The sequence below is a fragment of the Thermobia domestica genome, unplaced genomic scaffold, assembly GCF_964235325.1.
Source record: "Thermobia domestica unplaced genomic scaffold, izTheDome1.hap1.1 HAP1_SCAFFOLD_443, whole genome shotgun sequence".
In the NCBI taxonomy this organism is placed as follows: Eukaryota; Metazoa; Arthropoda; class Insecta; order Zygentoma; family Lepismatidae; genus Thermobia; species Thermobia domestica.
Genome location: NW_027656153.1, coordinates 7024 through 14046, shown reverse-complemented (window position 1 = coordinate 14046; position 7023 = coordinate 7024).

The window sequence follows — 7023 nt, the reverse complement described above, 5'->3', positions numbered from 1 at the left end:
CCGGGTTCAAAACCAACCAATCACAATCCGGATTTTACATCACGAGGACCTCGTCATATTACCTTACCAGCTGGTACCAGATCTTCATATATATTTTCTTACTACAACACAAACCTGATTTTGAGACCAAAAAGGTAGGATAGAAAAGGGTGAAGGGAGAATAAGGTCGCAAGTCTCCATATTAATAAAAGATGGCGCCATCTACTTCCTAATAAATCCATAATAACAAGTGACCCACATATTCGTGACGATCCACGTCGTCACACCTTGTAGCCAGGGACGTACGCAGGAGGTGGATCTTGGGGGTCCGGACCCCCCCCGCCGAAATTTCGACTTTTATGTAAATTTAGCCTAATTTTAGGGGCAACTTTAGGAATTTTAATATAAAATATCTTCATATTGAGTTTGGACCCCTCCCGAAATAAATTTCTGCGTAGGCTACTGCTTGTAGCTCATAAAAGTGAGCGTACTTTCTTGTATTGTATTAACGTTATAAACAAGTATCATGTAAATCATTGTTACTCAAATGTAATGTATGTCCTTTGGAAAGAGATTCCTAATATTATAATTTGAGAATAATGTGGAGTTTCTTATTCCCAAAACTTTGTAACTCGACTAGCATTAGTACATTTCTTAACATAACTATGCTTGCTTAACAAAGACATGTTTGATGTAATCTAAAGATTTGATTTTATACCTCATCTGTATTCTTCTTTCCCTAATAAAAATAATCTATTATAGATCTATCAGATTTTCTGACAATATTTGTGGCAGTAATTAGCAATTGCTTATTTTCTTTTCGGGTGCAGAATAACATAGATTTAATACCCGACCCCTTAGAAGAAATTTTGGACCCTCCCCAACAAAAAATTCTGGGTGAGTGTCTACAGCAACAGCGTTGCCAATATGTGTGTAATTACACAAAATGTGTGCAATTTTGTCCTTTGTGTGCATTTTGTGTGTAATGTCAATCTGTGTGCATTTTGTGTGTAGTTTGGCACAATTCAAAATTTTGATAATTAAACGATTTTTGCAAAGTTCCTTTCATTCAAATATTTATTATTTCCATTTTTTTCTGAAAATTTCCTTCTAAAATCTACGAGCGTCAACGCCTGATTCCAGGGCGGCTGATTAAAGCATATATAACTTCCTTGGTACATCACTTCCTGTTTTTCAAAAGCGGGTGTCATGATCATTAGCACCCCCAAACAAAGCTGCTTTGTTCAAGTAAGGCAATATGAATTAATATTGACCCTCGATGCTGACCAAGACATGAGACGGAAGGAGTAAGAAGTCTTTTTTGTCTTCTCACCACTTGCCAAGAAAATGCCTTTATGCAAAGAGATGAAGGACAGAGTGAATGAGAGGGATGCGAGGTCTTATATTGAACGAGAAGAAGGTGACGATTTTACTATAATAATAATAATAATAATAATAATAATAATAATAATAATAATAATAATAATAATAATAATAATAATAATAATAATAATAAATCAAACTCTGAATCTTTGAACAATGGCAGGTCGATGTATGTATAGGCCTACATGTGGACATCATCAGACATAATATTCATAGGGCCTATAGATAGGTAGTTATGTATTGTGCAATTTTGTGTGCGCTGTCTTCTAGTTTGTGTGTAAAATTGTGCAATTTAGACGGAAGGCGTGTGTAATTTCGCTTGCCGTGCCTGGCAACACTGTACAGCAATGCCAGTTATCAGTAAAATATTGTCTGAACAACCGCAGCACTTTAATTCCTTTGGTCATAAGTACGATTACATGAAACACATTGTTCAACATTTTAACGATGTTCATGGTGTAATTGTTATAATTTGTATGAAATGACCACTTATCTTCTTCCAATCCCCCACTCGTAATCGACTCCAAGTCTTCGCGCGTTTACGCAATATTTTTACTTTATTTTACTTATTTAAAAGAAAGAAGAAAATGAAATATATTGGGTGTATCCAACATATTAAAGAATATACATAAAAATACATAAACATACTAAATTATAAAATAACAATATATAAAATATTAATGGAATAAAATAAAAGGAAAAGGAAAAGTTAACTGCTACAGAAATTAACAAGTCAAATTTCCTACTTGTAAGTGCTATTACTTCTCCAAAGGAAATCGGACTTCCTAGATTCCCTTTATTAATAGAGTTTAACGTACCTGGTATTCAGAGATGACAGGACTTTGGATTTCCAAAAGTCATGTCTATTTTCCGGTGTCGGGCAGACTAATTCAATGCACTTATTTCTATATGCGAAATTTTTGTATTTCTTATGCAAGTATTTAGTTTCAAATATTGGTATCGACGCTGTAAATATACCACTCTGTCCGTGTGTCGACTGGGAGACACATAAACTCAAAACTTACTTGATTATTCACCAATTTTTGGCCAAGATGTAGACAATAAAAGCTAGGAGTTGAGTTCCTTGATGAAGTTCGAACCGGAAGTGACAGAATTAAACCACTTCCGGTTTTAACTTTGGTCATTATAGAGCAAAAACGATAAAATATATCGAGAAGAAATTGTCTGTAATCAATTAAGCGTGCCAAGAACACAATCCATACCCATAATTAACCCTTTTAGTAAAACCGGAAGTGATAAAATCCACTACAACTTCCGGTTTCAATGTTGATCTACATAGAGCAAAAACGATAGAAGATAGTGAGAAGCGTATCTTAAAATTATTTTTGTAATCGATTGAGCGTTCTAAGAATATATACCATTTTCTCTCTTAATCCATTATTTAAACCGGAAGTGACATAATCCAACCACTTCCGGTTTTAACTTGGGTCATTATAGAGCAAAAACGATAAAAGATATCGAGAAGAAATTTCCTGTAATCAATTAAGCGTGCCAAGAATACAATCCATTCCCATAATTAACCCTTTACTAAAACCGGAAGTTATAAAATCCACTACAACTTCCGGTTTCAATGTTGATCTACATAGAGCAAAAACGATAGGAGATAGTGAGAAGCGTATCTTAAAATTATTTTTGTAATCGATTGAGCGTTCTAAGAATAGATACTATTTTCCCTCTTAATCCAATATTTAAACCGGAAGTGACAGAAATACACCACTTCCAGTATTATTGTTGATTGCTATAGAGTAAAATGGTAGTAGGTACCCTAACAGCACAAGATGTGCTAGGCATGTGCTATTAAATGTCCCAGCTACTTTTTAGGTACCCGACACTTGGCCCATATGATATTCATGTAGTAAATATGTACTTCAGCTACCTACAGTTTTAGGTACTTGTTACACCTAATTGCTATTTGCAACTATGTACCATAAATATAGCATTTATATACCTGGCTCGGTTTCGCACTCTAACAGTCATTTGTTCTTATGTCGTCACTTGGGACATTTATCTGTCATGTTCTAGGTACGTCCTTTAGGTACATACTGTTTCAAATACCCTAACAGCACAAGATGTGCTACACATGCGTCATTTAGGTGTTCTAAATTCATCTTCCACATTTGATGCACTTGTTGCTTCTTTTTCTAAGCAATTGTGTACTAGAAGCAACAAACCCAATAACTATATTAGATGGCAACTGTCACAGATCATTTTCAAAGTGAATATGAAAGAACCATGAAATAAAGTAAATAGACACTCGTCATTTTGTTATAAAAATACATGGTGAGCATATTTTATCTGATTCTAAACGATTATCGTCAAATATACGCGGTTAAAGGAGCACTTTGATTAGTCAAATTCAAAAGGCCTCAATAATTTATTGCTCTACAAGCGATGTTCTCTTTATCGCCGACGCTGGTATTAAACCAGAGGTTGGTGGTTCGCTCCCACCCTGAAATACATTTTTTACTTAGTTAAAGTGTTTTTTAGACTCACTTTAATGTAAACACATTACGCATATAGGCGATTTAATTTATTTTGGGGAAGTAATTTTGTTTTTCATTGACACTTACAGCATGGAGAACATATCGAGAAAACGCTAGGCATGTTCCCCAGGTACATGTCAGGCATGCGCCTAGGAGCGGACATAGACTGTGACTATCACTTGCCATCTAGGTGATTTCTCTCTCAGAGGTACATAAGGCACATACTGCACACATTCCCATGTACCTGAGGGAACATGATAGACATGTGTCTGCTATGTAATTGTGCTGTTAGGGTAGAGAGTACCAGTTTTCAGCAATCAATTAAGCATCCCAATAATACGTTCAATTTCTACTTTAATATCTCTCTACTAAAACCGGAAGTGGTAGTAATCTAATACTATTTTCGGTTTCAATATTGGTTGAGAAAGTATCACGCTATTAGTAAATCTTAATTATGATTAAAATAGGTTGCCATGACAACACTCAAGTTTTTAATTGGAGAATTCACGAATTTAATTGGAGGGTGATTTAAAAAATGCACTCTTGCGTCGTTAAAAAACCCAAACGTCAGTTTTCATGTGTAAACGGTGATAAACCAAATCCACTCACGTTGTATACAGTCACACTACTTCGTTTACTATTATTACAATAAATCCTCCTCCTTAACTAAAAATAGTATTGACTTACATGAGAAAAAATACGTACATGGGGAATATCAGAATTTTTTCATATCATGGAGATTAGTACAAGAGATATTGAGAATGCAATAAAAAAAACTGAAACCGAATAAGGCAATTGAGTCTGATAATATACCACTTATATTGTGAAGGGTTGTAGTAATATTTTGAAATATCCGCTATATACCTTATTTAACCCCTCAATAAGGACAAATGTTTTTCCGGATATATGGAAAGAGTCAATAATATACCCGATCCCAAAACCCGTCAATAAAAATAGCGTAGAAAACTATCGTCTAGTAGCTATATTATCAACAATTGCAAAGTTATTTGAAAGTGTCATTTATGATCAGGTCATGCATCATGTTAAATCTTCAATTTCAATATATCAACATGGCTTCCTACAGAAGAGATCCACGATAACTAATCTCATCATCATTTCAGATTACATAACTTCATCCTTCGATAATAATGGAGAGGTAGATGTAATACATATATACGGATTTTCATAAAGCATTTGATACTGTGGATCATGACATACTAATTCAGAAACTTGCTACTTTCAATTTTAGTCCCCCTATGATAACTTTTTTCAATTCGTACCGTACTTGAGTGAACATAGACAATCCGGTCTATATAAAGAATTTAAAACTAAAAGCTTTCATGTAAATTCCGGAGTCCCTCAAGGATCTAATCTTGGACCTATTTTTTTTTATATTATTTATTAATGATCTGACATTTTATATCCATAATTCTCACAAATTATTCTTTGCACATGATTTAAAAATATTTGCAAATGTGAAATCTGCAGTCTACTCTTGCAACAGGACCTGACTAATATACTAAACTGGTGTACTACCAATAGACTTGAAGTAAATATTAATAAGTGCAAAACCATGACAGACAGTAGACGTGAAAAAACGTATGACTTTGCTTATTTGATCAATGAAATAAATTTAGAAAAATTAGATACAATTTAAGATTTAGGTGTGACATTTGATAAAAAAATTAACCTTTGCGCATCATGTGGCAAATATTACCAAAGATGCATATAGAAATCTTGGGTTTCTTATCAGAACGACCAAAGAATTTATAAATGGTAACACTTTAAAATTGCTTTAGTTTTCTTACGTAAGATCCAAAATTGAATATACCTCACTTATTTGAAACACTTCTGTGAAAACACGTAGCCAAAAAGTAGGGCAGATACAAAGCAAATTCACACGTTTTCTCACGTACAACAAGACAAGACTTTACCTAAATTCGAACCGTATAATAATTTACTTGATAACTTTACACTTTAGACACTTGAACAAAGACGGACGTTGAACGACCTCATTTTCTTACACAGACTTTTACACAACAAAACAGACTGTATAGACATAACTGCAAAAATAATGATACAGGTTCCATCCCTCAAAACACGCAAGGGAAATAGTGGACTATTCTACTGCAGAAAGGAACGTACAAATGCACTGAATATGTCATCTACATGGAGACTTTGTGCTACATACAATAAAATCATTAAAGATTATGAAGATGTAGATATATTTCATTGTCCAGAAAAGTCATTCAAATACTACTATTGAGTGTTCTGTAAAATAAATAAATAAATAAATAAATAAAAATTGTATTCAAGTTTTACGTTATACTGTAACATTATATATTTAAGTCTATATGTAGACACTGCAATTGGGCAGTAATGCCTGTTGTGTTGATAAATAAATAAATTACGAAAACAAATTATTCATTCCATCAAGATGTAATCTTCATTTTTTAAAATATTTAATTTTCCGACCCCTCTCCCGAAAATAACGGTAGAGTAAAGTTTTACAGAAACAAAATGTATTTTTTTTTTCAGAAGCGGATCTAGAAGTGAAAACTGGGGGGACCAGCTAGAATTCTGACTATGGTAGGTACTGTATATCATGATATTACTATAAACTTCCAAAAAAATATATAAATAATAGCTTAACTTATTTTTGTAACTAAAAAAAACAGTATCTTAGCCCCCTCTCATCCCGGCCCCGGGATAGATCCGCCATGGGTTTTCTCTTGTCGGTTATTTGTTGGTATAACGAAATTTGATTCTAATCAGAAACCAAATTAGTCCCATAACCTATCGAAGATAACGACTAAAATGTATCAGTGCAAGTAAAAAAAAGAAAGAAACTACATTTAGTAAACATTTCCGAGAATAAATATAATTTACTAACGCAAATCCCTTTGCTTCGTCGTTCTTTTCCTCCAATTACTCTCAAATATTATTAAGTTCATTTGGCATCAAGGCAACCTTTTTTCATCAATTTATGTTTGCTGAGCAGATCTCTCGGAAAGCTCCACTTGGGAGACATCTCTCGGTACTTTTTGAAAACATTGCTCGGCTACGAAGAACAACATTGACGTTTGCAGTGCTGCTCCCTGGTGCACCTTTTATGAGTTTCAAGTACACAAAACTCTCCCTAGATGTCGGGAAATGC